Below are 20839 nucleotides of genomic sequence, written 5' to 3'. Positions count from 1 at the left end.
TCTTTTTACTGTAACATTCAAAATTAACACAAAGATTAAACCTTACATATACCCATAATTTTACGGCCATATTCCACGCGTAGTTCCCTCACATTCAGACCTCAAATTGTCGTTAAATGACGAATTATAATGTAAATCGCTTTACTTTATAGCTTTCTGTTATGACAATAAGGGTGGCCAGTGGAGCGATTCGATACGCTGGGAAACACGGCCTAGAAAATGTGATTTATCTTAATATATAAATCTCGTGTCACAATGTTTGTCCTCAATGGACTCCTAAACCACTTAACCGATTATAATAAAATTCACACACCATGTGCAGTTCGCTCAAACTTGAGAGATAGGATAGGTTTTATCCCGGAAATCCCTCGGGAACGGGAACTATGCGGGTTTTTCTTTGAAAACGCGGGCGAAGCCGCGGGCGGAAAGCTAGTACAATTATGTGTAGCTATTCGATTATGATTTCTATAGCTGGAAGAATGTATTATTTGGAGATGTTATTGAACTGAAAAGACTACACTTTCAGATATTTACAATTATATAGTTAAGAATTGATTCCTCTATGTCGCACAGTGAACATAAAATTAAAAGTTATACTAGAAACTAGACCAGACTTTACTACTTAAATAGACTTCTTCTTCTCCTATACTTCTTACTAGCTGTGTGGCGCGGTTTCACGCGCGTACTCCTGTTGGTCTTAGCGTGATGATATATCGCGTATAAGCCTTCCTCGATAAATGGGCTATCTAATACCGAAAGAATTTTTCAAATCGGACCAGTAGTTCCCTAGGCTATATATTATTACGCCGCGCCAACTGGAGCGGAGCAATGCGAGTCAAACCGCGAGACACAGCTAGTATATATAAAAAGAAAAATATTTAAGTCCTTTGCTAAAGGCGGCGGCGACAGAGGCGTCCAACGCAAGTCTTGTAAGCTATCAAAAGGAAACTCTACAATTCACGTCTAAACATTATAAAAAAAACACGTGTGGCACTCGGTGACTGCCGCGGTAAAGCTATTGCATGCTATGCCTTCAAGCCAAACCTCCGCCCGTCCGAGTGTGGAGCGTGAGGTTTTTTCGTTACGGAATTTCTCGATTCGGTCCCCGTTCAAGGCCCGCGATAGAAGCTATGCAATAGCTTAAAAATAACCGGTTTTTTCACAGGATCGCCCGCTCAGTTTAACATCCTACTTAAAAGTTTTCAACACGATATCCGCAACAAACTGACTCACTGCAAATTCATTTAGCACCTTCATGATAAAGTTGAAAAGTTTTCCATTATCTTAGTTATATTTTAGATTAAATTACATTACCTTGAGCTGGGCTAGCGTAGTTTTAATACTGGAAGTGTTAAATAAAACAATGACTTACCTTTTTCTGTATAAACATTATATTTGTGGAATATTCGTTTTCAACATTGTTTTGAGGTGAGTTATACCTGTGATATTTTAGATCTTGATGCGAACTTTTGAATAGACTTTATGATTAACAATCTTTTCTTGTAACTTTTAACAATTATCGGAGTTATCATGAATGCTTTGAAGATGTTTAAACTATAAAATAAAATATCTCATAACTTAAGGAACATTTTCATTAAAAATAATTGATAACAACATTGGTAAATTCCACTTTTTTATTACCACAATTTTTAAATAAATGTGGATTATATTATAATTCCATATATTTTTCAAAATCAATTTTTTACTTATTCGACATACAATGCTAACTCGTTTTATACAAAATAATGCTTTATATAACAATAATAATACATGAAGCAAAAATATAATAGTTCCAATTTGTGCTTACAAATTTAGAATTTCAAAATACACGTTCCTAGCCAAACTATGTTGTTGCGCGTGTTTTAAAAGTTAATTCAGCTCTCATTTTATTTAATACTTTAATAAATAGTTTACGTAACACCAATTAATTAATATGCCTCTGGACACGAACTATTTTATGTCATACCGGCTTATTAACCAATAAGTTTTACGGGAAGCCGTAAACTAAATTTTAGTATCTGTAATACGGGCTGTATATTCTAGGAGGTAGCAACGTTGACAAGTGAGCATTTTAGTATAGTTGGTTCTTTGATATGCTGTTCCTCTTGCTATTTCGGTTACAGTCCGGGCTGTCTGGCTGGCCGCAGTGGTTGCGTTTATTAGTGCGCATCTTATCTGCACAGGAAAATATCCTTAATTTAAAGTCATTTTTTAACGCGTAATTTTTAATCGTTTGCCTTTAGATAGATCCATTAGACATACATTTTTTATTGCAAGACGTTTTTTTCGTTGTTAAATAGGTGCCAGACGCAATTTTTATTTCAAAATAATTAAAATATCATCGAAATAAGTGAAATTCCATCAACATGAGTCCCAGTGAAGGATAAGTAATCACTGTGTTACTTATACTATATATAATATTCATTTTACTATTTACAGTTTTTTTGCAACAATCTACCATATCGCCTCCTTTTTCCCAACGAACCTCAAATAGGACGTTAATGTAAACTTGATAAAAACCAAATATCATCAAGAAATTAAAGACTTTTTAACGGATTTTAAACGCGATTTATTCATTGTATTATTTTCCCAAGTCTTTAATTTCAAAATGTATAATACTCGCGTAAAATCAAACACTAGAAAATACAAATATCATCAAATTCATATTTATACCCAAAAGTGTAATAAATATGAAACCATCTATTAAAAATATTAGTTTACTAATTATTCAATATAAGTATTAAAAAAGGATAATATAATATAAATAATAAAGTTATTACTTACCTTTTAAGCGGACTCATGTTGATGTAATTTCACTTATTTCGATGACATTTTAGTTATTTTGAAATAAAAATTGCGTATGGCACCTATTTTACAACGAAAAAAACGTCTTGCAATAAAAAAATTATGTCTGATGGATCTATCTAAAGGCAAAAGATTAAAAATTACGCGTTAAAAAATGACTTTAAATTAAGGATATTTTCCTGTGCAGATAAGATGCGCACTAATAAACGCAACCACTGCGGCCAGCCAGACAGCCCGGACTCTAACCGAAATAGCAAGAGAAACAGTATATCAAAAACCCAACTATACTAAAATGACTTTTTTTTAAACGTTGCTAGCTCCCGTACTAGTATAATTTCATAATCTTTGACGTAAAGTGCTTTGCACGTTTGTACTAACTTTTACTTTCATGTGGGTTATTTTATTAACGAAGACAATGTGCGTTGTCTTAACTGTATTATAGCTAACAAAATAATGTTAAAATGGTATTATTATCACTTCGTTTGGTAGGTATATTATCTTCTTCAAAGGAGGCCCGTGTCCCAACAGTGGGAACATATATGGGTTGATAATGATGATGATGATGATGATAGTGATGATATTTCACTTTCTATGATGATTTTATGAAAGTACAAATGTGTAATCTATACTGTGATATTTGGTTTAAAATCATAGTACATCAACGACTTCGACCCGTAAATCTCTAATTATTGTTTATTGTAAAATGCTTGACATTTTTAACTCTTTGATTGTATAACTTAATGTGTTTTTGACTAAAACTTACAGGAAAATACCCGTTCGCTAAATTTTCACGCACACAAAGAAAGTACAAAAACCTGACGCAGGTGTACAACAAAGCTGTCACGCACACAAGCATAAATAAATTGGCCCCTGTGATTAGCCCGCTTTTAACTCATTGGCATATTCAACACAGAGTTTTATATACTTCTTTCAATTAATAATTTTCAATTAATAACAAAAGCAAATGCAATTGAAAGTAAAAGGGCGATATTAATGCCTAAAAGCGAACTTTCTCAGGCAAGAACATTTGAAAGGCTAAAAATTAATGTGATAAGTACTACATTTCATTAATGATAATTATCCGATATAAAATACCAGAAACATTAATCAAATCAATAAAATCCATTCCTACTGCCCAAAAATGTCTCGTGAAATTAATAAACATTGCGTTGAATATAAATTAACTACCTGTGCTCCACGGTTTTAAACGCAGTGCTCTTTTCCTGTTGGTCTTAGCGTCATGACGCGAGAAACGCTATAGACTATAATTATACCATGATATAATTATAGTCTATAGCGTTTATCGATAAATAGGCTATCTAACATAGAAAGAATTTTTGAAATCGGACCAGTAGTTCCTGATATTAGCGCGTTCAAACAAACAAACTCTTAGCTTTACAATATTAAATAGTATAGAGAAATAATAGTTTTCCAAATTTTCACAAGACACGAACATGTCACAGATTGCGAGTCTATTGCATCAATAAAAGGACTTACATTCAATATACATCAGCATGGAATTGGGTTAGCCCATCGCAATGTGTAAACAAGGTATTTCTATTCGTAGGCCGACGCGGCGGAGGGATGACTGGCATTATAGAAAAAATTAGGAGAAAATGTGTTGGGTGATGCTCTTTTGTTGGGATAGTTTATCTGTACGGCTGCTTTGACCTCGTATAAGGAGCATTTGGTTACTTAGAGTAAAACATTGAATAAAGCTGAAAGGTGTGCAAGATCGTATGCTTGTTCATGTGAAATTATTGAACTGTTAATGATGCTATGATAATGTAAAGGTTGTAAGTGTAAGGTGTAAGTGTTCTATATTATGTGTAATTTTTGTATAATGAGTGTCTTTCATTTGTCTATTTTCTAATAAAAATTAAGATCGGGAAATGATGTGACGTTGTTTTTTTTTCTTTTACTTGTAACAAAGAATTGATGAAAATAAAATCTGTTGCAAAGCGGCATTTTACTTTCAACATCCCCATAGTTTTAGGGACATAATTTAAATATTATGTTAATATATTCAATCTTTTGGCTTATAATATGGCCAAGTTTTCCGCATTTCATACTAAACAACGTTTTACCTTCCATAACATTTTACTAAATATCTCTCAGTCCAAAATTACAAAAATAAGAATACATTTGCCAAGTGACATTTCAAAATACAGCGCTATAACTAATTCCCTCAAACAAACTGCATGGAATGCCGACCCTTTGTTACCAGTCTTGAAATAGCTTCCCTTAATTGTGTCCGTTTTACAAAAACACGACTGAACCTCACTACGCGTAAATTGTTCTTTTTTAAATGAAAATTTAAAATGAAATTCGCTAAATTGTGAGGAAGGTAGTTGTTAAATTTGTACAAGGGTCCCGAATTTATTATGAAAAGTTGCGCGATATTAGTTTGATGAAATATAACAGGCTTATAGTAATGAAAAATATTCGACCTATGTATTTTTCTAGTAATAGAAACACTGTCTTGAAACTTGGGACAGGCTAAAGTATAGCGTGTGATATAATTGGCATGATTAAAATAGAAAGATGTTTATCAATTACTTTTTTTCTTTTTAAATGACGTTAGTAAAATAGTAAGTCTTCTATTTGGTCTTCTGGTTTAGGTTCTGATAGGTATGTAAGAACTTCACTTAACATTACGAAAAAGCGATGCTAAGATAAGGCCAAAATGCTCCCAGAAATGTAGCCAAAGTGTGCGTTAAAACTTCACTCAGCATACTATCATTAAGGTTAAATTTTACTACGTTCAGTTAAAAGCTTAGCACTGGATTTCCAGGGCAAAAAGATGGTGGAATTAAATAGATTTTGATTGTATTAGTGTGAAGTCTTTGGGTGGAAATGGGTCAGGAGTCTGGGAAGATTACAATACCTTAATGGATGATTACTTTAAAATTCCTGGGAAAATTTCAATACAGTTGCCTAGAGGAGAACATTTTCTCGAGTTATTTTGTATTATGTAAGTTTCTTTATTTTACCATAGCTTCTGAATTCCAGATATTCTGGGTATGAATTTAATAAATATACGATATCTCTTTAATACAAACATGAACTTATTTTCTGTCTATTTATCTGTCTCTTACTCCAAAGCCGATTTAAATGTCATATATGAAACAGAGATATGAAATTTCAGGTTTCATAATTGAAATTGAAAAAACTAAAATTTTGAATGGCCAATAAAATAAGTCATACTTAATTAATGTTTCGCGTTCTCTCTGTACCTTTCCCATAATTTCGAACAATCTAGAGCCAAGTCATTGACTGTCTGTCAATGTCCCATTTGTATAATATTAAATTGTAAGCCAGGGGTCGAATGAAGAATGCTACGAAATTTCCAGAATGACAAAACCTAAGTCTTGAGCCGAGATAGCGATCAAATGGTAACTTCTAAAGCGCTTTTCATCTTAAGCGACATTAACTTGTATACAGGCTACAGCATCCAATAATCTCGAAACTCAAGTTTAAATCTAAATTCTAGATGGATAACTTGAATAATGGATATAAATATATGAATCAATTCTGGTCGATTTTTATTAGATTCCAGCATTTAGTTCCGATATCTTTAGATTAGTTAATTAGTTATTACCTATATCTGAAGTCCGATATAAAATATACACGTCGTCCAACTATATTACATCCAAAATAATTTATTTTTAATTCGAATATTTTAATAATTATCCAAGAAGGAAAGTTCTTTACGGAGTTTCTTAGGGAAGTCAGAAAATACGTAGAATTTACAGACTTGTGAAATTCTGGGAATATGAGAGTTTCAGATACGGCTTTATACTGAGGACAAAGAAGTAACAGAAAGACGAAAGATCTCGAAGTTATTCGTAATTCGAATCTTTGTAGAACTTCCAAACAATCAATTTTACTACCTACACATTTTGAAACAAATACATTTTATTAGAAGGACACTGAAGTTTGAAGGTAACTTCTTAAAAGTAAGCATTTTGATTTTTCGCTTATGAATGTGATATGCAATGAATTAGAACGATGCAATAGATATATTATTTCCATTCTGGCAAATCAATACTTTATTTATTTTATTTATTTATACAATACAATAATACAATTCATTATAACTTAAATGGCGCAAACATAATCTCTTTAGAGATTTACCGCGCGCCAGCGCCGCCGACATACAAAATAAAGATACGATAATATTGACAAACAACAATACAACATTATTACATACATTCATTTACAGAACCAACAAAAATATTTCGCAACATCCAAGTACATCCTTTATCCAATGATCGCAGGAAACAACACTCGTGGGTAGAAACAAAATAACTTAATATTATAAAGCTGAAGCATTTGTTTGTTTGTTCGTATAATTATATCATGACGGATGACCGGAGCGGAGCACTGCAGGTAAAACCGCGGGGCACAGCTAGTTTATAATATCTGGAATGATTTGTCTTCTTATCAAAAATTTATAATTAACAATCCTATCCTATTCTATCCTTTGTGAGGATGCGTGTATGTTTGTTACTCTTTCGCGCAAATACTACTGAACCGATTACAAATAAAATTAAGCACACATATAGAGGGTAACTTGAATTAACACATAGGATAGGTTGATCCCACAGGAACCATGCGGGTTTTTCTTTGAAAACGCGGGCGAAGCCGCGGGCGGAAAGCTATTTGTATAATATAACGTGATCTCTAGTGGTGGCAGTTCAGCCATTACAAGAAGAATTTTATTCACAGTCAACCCACAATGTTTCAATATGCCTTCAACACAAACCAATTTAAATAAAATCGGTCAGCTGTAAGTTCGACTCTCATCGATTTTTGTACATTTTTGGATTCGCACATGAACGCTTCAGCAGACAGTCTATCATTTAGAAATAATGCTTATTTACAGAATTACTGCGATATATTCGTGCATTTTGATTTAGCTAGCTCATCTATACTCATAATATTAAAAAGCTGAATCGCTTGTTTGTTTGTATGAGCGCGCTAATCTGAGGAACTACTGGTACGATTTCAAAAATTCTTCCGGCGGTAGATAGCGCATTTATCGAGGAAGGCTATACCTAGACAATAATATTATAATATCATCACGCTAAGACCAACAGGAGCGGAGCACTGCGGGTAAAACCGCGGGGCATAGCGATACAATAGCTACGTTGCGACGTGAAAGAAAGACAAACAAACACATATAGTATATAATCGACTTTTATAAAATAAAAGTTAAGTTCTGTATTAAGTTCTGTGGTGGTGAATGATCTCATTTCCATGGAAATTTTCGGGTAAAATATGAATACTTGTTACTTTAAATTGTATACAAAGTCTTAAATTCAAAGCAACAAATTGTTATTTCACAGGAAAACATACATAACAAGTAAATATTATGTCCCTCAGGAATAATGTAGTTTTCTTCGTAGAAACAAGTCCACAAACTTCCTAACTTTATCTTCTTTATAAATACAGTTTTGTGTTCAGTATCGATTATAAAGTTCTTTATATTTTTTATATCTTCAAAATACAGAATTTGACCTGTTACGTTTTTTTCAGTACATAGTATTATGTATAGATATTTATAATGTACTAGCTGATTCCGCGGCTGCGTCCACGTATTTAAAGGCCATTCTCATAGCAATTAGATATTTCACCCCTGTAAAAAGAAGATAATGTCAATCTCTAAACTACCAGACACAAAAAATATGCCATAAAATCGCTCCAATACGACGTGAAAGAAAGATAAACAAACCAACAAACTCAATTTTATTTATTACTAGCGATCCGCCCCGGCTTCGCCCGTGGCGGATCGCTTCGCTTCATATTTACGTTTTCTCTACATAAGAACCATCCTCGTACTTTAAGGAATATAACCAAAAAAGAATTATCGAAATCGGTCCACCCGTTCACGCGTGATGCCGTGACTTAACGCGAAACGGGTTTCATTTTTATATTTAGTTAGTAGGTATAACTTTATCTGACGGCTACATAGAGTCACAAATAATTGTAATAATGACCCTGCCTTAGAATAGTAGGTAGCCAAGTTCATGCCAAGTTCGATACCAGATTTAAAAAAGCAAATAAGAACCAATGTAAAGGGCTCTCACTTTTCACAAAGCAATAACATTTCAGAATCTTAATTTAAATCTTAGCTAACATAATATTATTAATTTATGATACTAAAACTAGAAAGTGGCTTTGTTTATTTTTCTCACATCAAAAATCAAGATGCAAGCAAAAAGATAAGACGTAGATAAGACGTAAGAAAATATTTGATACGACGATTAACAAATCAGATTCGTATTTCAAAAAAAAAATATACGTTTTTATGGGTAACTTTGAAGGTAAATAAGGAAAACTTCGAATTTTTAGAATTCTTAGAAATCCGACAGATTAAATGTATTTATGAAATCAAAACAACATTTCTTAGGATAAAAAGTAATACAAAAACGCGAGACAGTTTTGACTTATCCCTATAATCAAAGCCTAAGCTTTTTCAAATAGCGCGAAACACGATTTTAATTTTCATACACGTTCGAGCATGCGCGCTATACGCGCATTTCCCAGCTTACACCGACGCACACATTCGTAATCTTCGAGAGGACACCGTCTGAAAATCACTGACACAAGCATCTGAAGTCACGCACACATAAATAATTTCCGTAATAGACGTCCCGTGTGTACACGTGGCACGCACACATTCGCAACTTCACCCTGGCATTACTGTGTCCGTCAGTTGGCTCTGGATTTTCATGATGACCGATCGTCCCGTTGTCTATGGATTTTGCACACGTCTTACGGAATAATAACTTCGCACAAGTTTCTGTGAGCGTAAGGGACATTGATAAGGGTTCTAGTGACTTGTGTTTTAATTTTTGAAGTGTGTATGTGATGTGGATGAGTGATTGTTTGTGATTTATGCCCGATAAATAGTTTTTACGTGGATGATTATCAGGTAAGTGGGTAGTTTTTTTTACAGTGTACCCTTCGAAATAAAATAATATGTTTATTTAATAATGTTTTGACGGGTATTGTTGGTGAAATATTGTTTGATTTAATACTAGCCTTAAGAAATTGGTCCTTAAAAATAAAAATAAAATATTTTAACGCAAACAAATAAAAAACGATTACTTACAAAAGTAACTTATACTTAATTTCGAATAGTGAGGATAACAGATTATTGAATTTTACCTACATACCTATAAAAATGTTTGCGAACATATTTATTAAAGACAATAATAATTACGTAATTAAGTTATTATTATTAATAAAACTTTGTTAATAATAAATTACATTTTGTTACTATTTTCTTTTTCAAAATAAGCAAATTACAGTTATTTTTCTTCATGAATGTCAATTTTTTTTTAAAAAGAAATTGAAGTCTATGTCGACTTAAAAATTCATATTGAAAAACGGAAATTTTTTGCAGTAGGTAACATTAAATTTTCTGAGAGCAATTTTTGCTCGAAACGTTACTTCTATTTTATTGTTGGCAAGATCTGTGAGCGCGTAATATATTTACTTAATGTTTAAATCTGAAAGTAGGTCACATTTGCTCGAATTTCGTACGAAATTAAGAAAGAAATAAAAAGGAGTATTTACATTAAATTTTGCATAATGTCTGTATCATTCTGTGCAATTAGTCACGGTACTTTTACACTTTAAAGGATGTAAAATGGTTGAAACGGTAAAGGAAGGGACGAAAGGACGTTCGTAATTTTGCATGGCGGAATATGATTCTAAATTCAAAAATTGTTGCTGAAATTTTGAATTCGTTCTAAATTTGTATGAACATAAAGGAACATAAGCAATATAATTTTGTTATTTTGTAATAATATAATAGGTTCAGCAATTAGCTCAGAATTATGTTTTTATAAATTATGACAAGTTTAGGATTTTTTCTAAGGGGTAAGTTATCGTATATTTTATAGCATAAAATACTTAAATCGGAACAAATAGGTAATAGTTACTGAAAATTCAGATAAGTATGAATCGGACTCGTGGCATTTAGAGTACCGTACAAATAATAAATATTATATACTAAAAGGGATATTGCAAAAAAATTGCTCACCCATCCAATTTAACACTGCGCCAAACATTGCTTATTCTCGATTTTTTTATATATTTGTTGTTATAGCGGCAATATAATATTATATACATCAGCTCTAAATATTTCAACTGTCTGCATATCCTGGTTTATGAAATACAGGTTGGTAACAGACGGACGGATGGACTGACGGACAGACTGACATACCAGACTGACAGGCAGATAGCAAAGTCTCAGTAACAGGTTCCCGTTTTAACCGTTTCAGTACGGAACCCTAAAAGCGCCTTTGATTATTGATTGATATTGTTGCATAATATTTTGATTCAATATTTGCAATATTATAGTGCAAGTACATAGCTAAATAGGATTAGATAATTCTCTAGAAAGACTATTAACATAATATGACATGCGACATCAGAATCGGAATAGGTTACGCAGTTACGTGAATAAAGTTGAGAAGTAAGTAGGTATTTAGATAGTTACTTTGTAACAATTTAAAACAGCGATTTACCTATTTGTTGTATTCAAAACGTTAGGATAATTCACATCGATGAAGAATAATAAGTTTCTTATTAATAAGTGTTTAAAACGCGTTAAAAAATTCGTTTCCATACCTACATACCTACCGTCTTTTTAATCCGATCATGTAAAATTTTGATCGGTCTCGTTTTCAAGAATCAATTTTCAGCAAGGAAAACGAATCGTTTCATAAAATATGAACGTAGCATGTCAATCGCGATCTTAACCGAATTGCAGAGGTATACTTGTATCTCATGTAAAATTACGATTCTATAGAGATAAGTGAAGACTTATTCCGTAGGTACTTATTACTGCTTATTTCATAATAATCAAGCACTAAGCTTGATTGATATAATAAACGGTGTAATTATTATTAGCATCTATTTACTATTATGTAGGTATAATTTGTTAAAAGCTGTGTTGCTAAGAGGCAAAAGTTTGGCGTTTACATTGTTATTTTAAATGTATTTGAACACTGTCTAATTAAATGTGTAAATGTCTATATCACAATACTTACAAATTCATGAAGGAAATCGTTAAAAAAGAAAACATTTTTTTAAATACCAAAAAGTTGAAGAATTAACAAGCTTTTTAAATAGGAATAAACCAGAATATTTGTGTGAAATGTTGGATGCTTGCTATAATTAAGGATGCTTGAATAAAAAAAAAATCTAAGTAATAAATTTAAAACCTTCCTCTTGAATAACTCTATCTATTAAAAAAAAAACGTCAAATTCCGTACATACATATGTAACATAATAGTTAATACAAACCAAAACTTATACCAAGGATATTTTGAAGATAACAGTAGGTGGTATGCGTTGGTGGCACATTATAATAATTGCTATTAAATATTTTCTTATTTTTTATTTATTTATTTTAAACAGGATAATTACGAACGTCAATAGAAAAAGGCCGTTTTGCAAAATGTTCCTGAAATCAATTGTCAACTGCCGTTATAATGGGTCCTTTAGAAAGGGCGTGTCACTAATGGTCGGAAATACACCCTCGAGTGCCTTGATTTTGGAAGTACTTAAGGTTGATAATCGCTTGCCAGGTGCACTAATGTTTCCAAAGGTTTCAAATACACTCTGGTTATAGGGGTGTTATCAAATGGCATACGTATTGAATTGTGGTTTTGCGTCACGTAAATGACACACGATTTTAAGCTTTCGTTTAACTAGCTATTACTGTGGCTTTCGCCGCGTAGCATAGACTTTAAAACACATACATTTGACATGTTTTTAAAAGAGAAAGAATAGAGCTCTGTGGTATAGAGTATCTTGTCGGATCTTCAGTGTAGAAACTGCTTTCCAAATCGGTGGTAAATGGTGAAACTATGTTATGACAATAATTATTACACAACGGTGTTTCTAGATTTACAAATAAAATGGAATACGTATTTGGAATAAAGTAAGATTTTCAGCCAGTTATTAATAATTCCCAATATTTAGGTCGAAATTTTACGATTTTTAATTTTGTGATAAAAATACTTTCGACAAATCAGCATTGTAATACGAAAAATAACAATAGAATCATTGAAATATACGTGAAGACCAATATATATATATAGATTAATTGATATTTCAAGTGCTTTTTACAAGCTGCCAGAAATTCACCGAAAGACCGATTTCCACTTCAAAAAATAGAATGAAAAAAAGCAATAAATTTTCAATCCATATTTCATATTTTTCATTCAAGGCATTTGTGATTGGAATTTTATTTCACTTTAGCTGATATTTTTTTTAAATAAAGAAAAGTACGTAATCTATAATTGAAAATATTCTGGTATCAAATTGAAAAAAAAAAAAAAAAAACTGAAGGATAACTTTTACAAAACTATACTTTATTCAACCTAGAAATTTAGTAAATATAAACCGATTTGTACCTTCTAATCAGCCTTCTTTAGTATTTTACTATCTACTCAACACAAAAATTAATAGAAAAACAGACTTACTTAGATATAGAGATTAATCAATTACATATTAAATTTCTTTGTATATTTTATCCTTCTTTCATTTCATTCAATTATTATCCATTATAGTTCTTTCCTAAGAAAATATGCCTACACATTCACAATCTCTTTAAACTTATCAAAGAAAATATACCTACACAAATACTTGTTCCACTAGCTTTCGAACCGCGGTTCACCTGCGTTTTCAAAGAAAAACCCGCATAGTTCCCATTCCCGTGGGATTTCGGGATAAAACCTATCGTATGTGTTAATACAAGTTGCCCTCTATAATATGTTCAGTAGTATTTGCGTGAAAGAGTAACAAACATACACACACGTAACAAACATACATATATACACATGTGTATACATCAATCCTCACAAACTTTCGCATTTATAATATTAGTAGGAGAGTACTTATGTTACATAGTTATACTAAATTCCTTGTCACCAAATCATTATACCGAAGTTACATGTTCCTCTTGAACACATTCTCTACCTACTCTCTAGCTACAAAGGTAATTGTTCAGTTTCTAACTCCGAGCTAATTTCCACGTACATAGCTAGTTGGTAAACATAAGATGATGAATTGCGGTACACTTGCAGCAATGTAATCTAAAACGTGCGCTGATACGAATTAATAATGCCTTGGTACAAGCCAATGTTCACATTGACTTGTTCTTACTGTAAGGCGTAATGAGATGTGACGTCATAGTATAATATCTGTGGTAATAGCTTATAGCACAGATAAGATAATAGTTAGTTACCTACTTAGTAGGTACCTACGCGAAACAGTGAACTTTTTTGCCATTTTTATTATGAGAGAATTTTTTACGTTGTTTATTTCGAATATCTAAAAAGGTTTAAACATTACCTAGGTACCTACCACTTTAATTTGAAAAAGTATTCTTATATCTTTTAGAAGTTAAAGACTTTTTAACGAATTTTAAACGCGATTAATGCCCGGTTCCTATATTCAACGGATCGTCATAGTATCAAAGCTACTATCCGTTTTTCTAGAACTAACTACGAGTCGTTAATACCGTTCCACAATTTTATTTCTTGACGTGCTATCGACGGACATCCGTTGGTCATAAAAATACCGAGCCCTCTTCACTCACAGATGTGCGTTTCGTTATAAGCCAAATTGAAATTAAAATAACACAAAATTCAGGACAAAATAAGTTAAATATACAGCCGAATTATAAACTTTAAGAATAAAGTTTCTTATTAATAAAGAACTAATACTAAAGAACTATATATTTGTAGACATCTGCGTGATAATTTTCCTTCTAAACAACCTAATGCGTTACACAGAAAGCAAAAACGGAACGTTTTTCTCGCGCATGCGTGCATTGCTTGTCAGTTGTCAAATTATTGTCATTCATTGTTGATTGATGATTCATTGTCAAGTTTTATTATTAAAGAATAACAATACAACGACCACTGTTTATATATTTATTAAAAATGGATATTACGCCGGTAAGTACGCCTTTATATTTCTTCTTTAAAATCGTCTGCCGCTTACTTTTTGCTTCGGACACTTTTAAAGTCAAACATATATTTCTGTTACAGAAATCGAAGAAGGCTATGAGTAAAGACGAGATTGCTCAATTATTATAACCAGTAAGGAGACTAATGCTTCTACGAATAAATTAAAGGATGAATGTTGGACTTCGTTGACCAACACATTTAATGCAAAAATTGGTCAAATACCTACCAGGAAAACTTTTTATTTTCAACCAAAAAATTCAAACATAATAAGGATGATGGACAAATATTATGAAGAAATAATTGAAATACTGAACACACAATAATTGAAATACTGAACACACAATAACTAATTAATTTTTGTATATTATTAAGCAATATATCTAGACATACGGTAGAAAAAGAATTTGTTAGGTAGTGCTAAATGTAAATCTTATGTAAAAAATGTATTTAGTTCAGAGAGCCTATTACAGCGTTAAGGAATATAATATAGAAGATGATAATCGATGGAGGGTTGTCGTGTAAGAATCACAGGACAGTTCTTTGGCATATATTATGTAGTTACATATTATTATATAAAATTAAACTGTAATAAAGAAATAAAACTTTTATTCCATTTTATTATGTACTTTTATTTATTTTTTATTATTTACAATACAATGTTTAAAAAATTGATTTCTACATTGCAAACATAGACATACATATATATATACTAGTGGTCCGCCCCGGCTTCGCCCTTGAAATACTGAACACACAATAACTAATTAATTTTTGTATATTATTAAGCAATATATCTAGACATACGGTAGAAAAAGAATTTGTTAGTGCTAAATGTAAATCTTATGTAAAAAATGTATTTAGTTCAGAGAGCCTATTACAGCGTTAAGGAATATAATATAGAAGATGATAATCGATGGAGGGTTGTCGGGTAAGAATCACAGGACAGTTCTTTGGCATATATTATGTAGTTACATATTACTATGTAAAATTAAACTGTAATAAAGAAATAAAACTTTTATTCCATTATATTATGTACTTTTATTTATTTTTTATTATTTACAACACAATGTTTAAAAAATTGATTTCTACATTGCAAACATAGACATATATATATACTAGTGGTCCGCCCCGGCTTCGCCCTTGGTACATGTTTATGTTTTCTTTCCATAATAACCATCCTCGTACTTCAAGGAACATTATAAAAAAATAATTATCGAAATCGGTCCACCCGTTCACGCGTGATGCCGTGACCAAGGGAAATAGGTCTGCCACTGATATTGATATTGTGCCTAAAGCATAGAACCTCAGCGTCAACAGTAATTGATGTTATGGAGATACCCCATGATTCCTGAAATGACAACATAAATTAGGTATGTTATTACATAGGTTAGACGTGTTTGGTATAATATTAATGCCTCCATTAAACTAACCTGGCTCCTTTTATTCGTACGTCTGGATAAATTTCAAGAAGTAAGTGTTCAACAGATTCTTTATCAAGTCGAAATCTCAATTGAAATTCGTGAGAATCCAGGGTCGCAAAAAAATCCACTCCTTCTCTATAATATATACTCTTTCACGCCCACTATCTTCTTCCGAAATTCGATATAATATTAAACACTTCTCTATCACTATCTGAACTCCACATTTCGATATTGAAGCGGAAACAATGAAATAGTAAGAATTTAACCGCCCGAAATCGACGGGTAAACAAAATGCTATACGAATAGTAACTTTGACAGCATAATGACATTAAAAATATTTATAGGAACGCGATAAACTGTCTTCTCCATACAATATGCTTACCGTTCGTTAATAGTAACCCTCCCATCCGTCAGTAGGAAGCCGTCGGTAAGTTGCTTGACGAGACGTTTTTTATAGGAACGATTTTCGCTTACGCTTGGTTAATTATACTACTATTCGTAACTAAAACGGATCGTTTTTCAAATATAGGAACCGGGCATTATTCAATATATTATTTTCCCGACGTTTCGAACACTTTACAGCGAGCGTGGTCACACTCACGGGGAGACTGAATAAATCGCGTTTAAGATCCGTTAAAAGTCTTTAATTTCTAAATGTATAATACTCGCGTAAAATCAAACACTAGAAAATAACTACTTACTAGAATTCTTATATCGTTTACAATACAATATTATGTGAAAAACGTAAGGACTTTCAAAGTTATTTCAGTAATAGCCAATAGGTCGCTTAATTTTCCTAGCTTTCGTGACGGGAATTGTCAACTATAAAACACTAACATTCTTCGTTTGATTTTGTTATTCTTTTATTTACTTTGAACTCATTTAAATTTTAGTTTTAATTTGACACTTTGCGTTTCAAAGCTGTAACACAATATTGGAAATTGTTATCTTGTACCTACCTATTTTTCAAAATTAAATTTTTGCACATGGTACCTACATTTACGAATTTGATAAAAATTATGCAATAAGATGTTACAAATTAATTACCTATTTAACTTAAAATTAAAATCTACCATATGTTTTACTTTACCCCCTTATAGACAGATAAGTCACTCTCAGCCAAAGCGTAAACTTACCCTCATTAACCCATTAGCACAACAGTAAAGAATTCTAATTCATAAAAGCCATATTTTAGGAACAATATAGTACCCATTGTTTCCCATTTACAATCAATAGCGGCCTACCAATGCCCTAATTTTGGGAACGAATCTTGAACAGTCGCCAACATTACGTAAACATTGAGTATTATTTATTTTTTAAAGCACTAGACAAGTTTGAAGGTTGTCATGAATGAAAATACTGGGAATTTATCGGTTCGCAATAAGATGAAATAAATATATTTTTTCGGTACGATCACAGTATTTTTGTAGGAGGCAAAGTTAGGTGTCTCGTCAATTTGACTAGTAAAATAAGCTTGATAATAAAGTTAGACTAGTCAGTTGAAAAACAATTATAAAAATATGTGAATTGCGTAGTTACCATATTATTATATTAATTTATTTTATTTATTTTATTTTATTATATATACCTAGCCAAATATTTTAAATAGCCAAAGATAATATTATATACACACAAGAGGTGTAAAGATAATAATTATAATATATACACACAAGAAGTGTATAGCTGTGTTAAAACGCATTTTTGTTACCAACAAAACTAATCCTATTTAATCAACTACGCATTATTTTTAGAAACTTCTACGTTAATCGAGAAAATCGTAAATTAAAGTTAAAGTAGTTACAATAACTACATAATGGACAAAAAACTACTTTATTTATCCTACTTAGTTATTCTAATTAGGATTTTAATTATATCTATTTTAATAGTATCTAAAAGTACTATGAGAAAATAAAACCATGATTGTATAATTCTTGAGAAACAAGATTGAATGAAGATTTCAGTATGATTTTGTCGTGAAATATGCGTCTTAATTATGCCCTCAGATTATATAAGACCTTTAAGGTCGAGACTCTTAAAAGCTTGCTCGGGTTTGATTTATTTTCGATGAGTAAGACGTTGTTTTAAAATTGAAGCTTTATATTTTATAATAAGATTTTCTGAAGCTAGAAAACTTTAGGTTCCTAAATTTAGTTAAAAATAAACTCATTCAATTTTTACCTAAATAACTTAGGTAATATTTATAATTGCAGTGAAAATATCACTTTGTATTACTGTGTTTAATATATTGTTATTTAAGTACTTACGTAAAACTTTTGTCTCCAAACTGAACCTTATGACCAGGGTGATTAAGTTGAAAATGAACAATCGCTCCACACTAAAATTGTCTGTATCACACGACAAAGATACGGGCGTAACAATTGTTTGTGAAGTGTTACTAGTCACCCGCTTATTGTTCAGAAGCTATCTGAAATTTTGTACTAGAGATACTTAATTCGTCTTGATGAAAAAATTTATCCATTATTGGTGGAGAATAATGATGGGAGTGAAATTTTACGAAGCGCGCGCACACCGCCACCTAAATTTAACAGCATGAAGTTAGTTCTAGGTGGTATGAAAAGTGATAACCATGTGATAACTATGTTCAAGTTGTATATTCTAGTATTTTTTTCCAAACACCAAAGAAGTATAACTTCTAACGCGTGTACATAAGTACACACACTCTTTTTTTTCGTAATAAAATTTTCGAAAATTATATTTTAGAAGCTTTCGATCGATCGATTTCGATTATTAGTAGATAGTTTAGGATTCGAATCTACGTATTTCGCTGTGCCTCGTGATCGATTATTTCTATTCTTTAAAAATTTATATTTAGAAAGCATTTGAATGTAATAAACTTAATGTACCTAATCATCAAATAAATAAAATATTTTCGAATGAGGGCTTGAATACACTGCTATGTATTGCTGTTATGAGTGAACTTGTTGATCACAGAAAATAACCAGGATTATCTAGATTGATTAAACATTTGTATTATTTTACATAGCTATAAAAGTCCGTGCAAGCAAAGTCCCAATCAAAATTTACTATGTATTGAAAAAATATTTTAGCTCATTTTATAACGAATATTTTAATTCCTACGTAATTAAATAAACCGAACCGCAATTAATGAATAAACAAATTTCTGAATAAGATTTAAATCAAAGCTTTTGATAGAATCCGATGAATAATCAGAATTTTATTCATAATTATTTACTATCTAACAGCTTATGCAAATTAAAACTATTTGTACTTTATTGAAAAAAGTTAATATCTATAATATATATATATAAAACTCAAAGGTGACTGATATAGTGATCTATCAACGCACAGCCCAAACCACTGGACGTATCGGGCTGAAATTTGGCATGCAGGTAGATGTCATAACGTAGGCGTCCCCTAAGAAAGGATTTCCCGAAATTCTCGCGGGAACGGGGAAAAACGGGGATGCACGTACAAAGTCGTGGGCGGAAGCTAGTTTAAAAATAAATGTTTAATCTCAATATCAATTTCATTTGCTTCATCAAAAAAATTATCTATGCAATATTATTTTGTAGAAATTTTCTTTTTATAATAGGTCTTTCAAGAATATTGATAATATATCTGTTCTATCGAAGCCGCAGTCGGAAAGCTAGTAAAAAATAAAATATAAGAAGATGATATCATAATATTTTAAAATGTATATTCAAGGAATAACTAAAGAAAATATAACCCTGAATAAATTTTCCGTGTTTTGAATTTAGTACACGGTATACAAAATGAAGGAGACTGTATATATTTGCATGTAAACATACATGTTTACGAAGGAATTATAATGTCTGGAAGTTAGTCTTTGCATTAAATATACACACGTAGAATCATAAACAAAACGATGGAACAAAATATACTTAGTCATATTATATAAAAAAGAGCGCGTGTGCCGAGCACACGTGTCAGAAGTGAAACTTCTTTGACAAGATTCAAAGATACCAACCTTGAAATTTTACTCTCAACGCGCTTAGAGCTTGCACTTCATAAAACATGAAAATAAAGAAAGACGTCATTAATTAGTAAGCATGTACATATTAATATTCCTTAATTGAAAAATCGAGTGAATATTAAACCTCCTTTTGTATAACGATGGAATATTTACGTATTTGTATTAGTGCCGCGCAATTTGAAACAAAAGCGATAAAATAAATAATATTTATTAGAGGTTAATGTCAAAATGGAACGAAAATAAATTAACTGAAAGAAAGAAAGAAAGAAAGAAAGAAAATACATTTATTTTAATGTCTTGCCACACAGGAAAAAAAATTGAGAATAGTAAGATACAATAAAGTTTGGATGCGAAGAAAACAGAAAATTATATTAAATACTAATAATTAAACCTAAACACATAGGGTCTGTGCAGCATCAAACATTAAAAAAGGAAACCACTCGGTGATATTCTGTGATGCAGAGGCATCGCAGCACCGGTTTTCAGTGGGCCCTCCTCGACAGTCAAAGGCACAGTGTAAATTTTTTACATAATATATTTAAGTATATAGTTTTGAGAAAGCAAAAGGTATACATAAATAATTAATATATTTAAAAAAAGAAAACATATTACATAAATATACAATATACATAATTACATTA

At 31.5% G+C, this 20839-nt stretch overlaps 1 protein-coding gene across 2 annotated transcripts in view; it reads left to right on the top strand.

Moving 5' to 3' along the window:
- Positions 1–9545: 9545 nt before the first annotated feature.
- Positions 9546–20839, top strand: part of LOC123703244 (zwei Ig domain protein zig-8-like) — a 137310-nt gene continuing 126016 nt past the window's right edge. For both annotated transcript variants that reach the window (XM_045651185.1, XM_045651184.1), the window contains exon 1: positions 9546–9745. The gene's annotated coding sequence lies outside the window, so the exon portion shown is untranslated. The remainder of the gene's footprint in view (positions 9746–20839) is intronic.

This window comes from Colias croceus, chromosome 25 (genome assembly GCF_905220415.1).
Source record: "Colias croceus chromosome 25, ilColCroc2.1".
NCBI classification, from domain to species: domain Eukaryota; kingdom Metazoa; phylum Arthropoda; class Insecta; order Lepidoptera; family Pieridae; genus Colias; species Colias croceus.
This window is presented reverse-complemented; position numbering and strand designations above follow the sequence as displayed.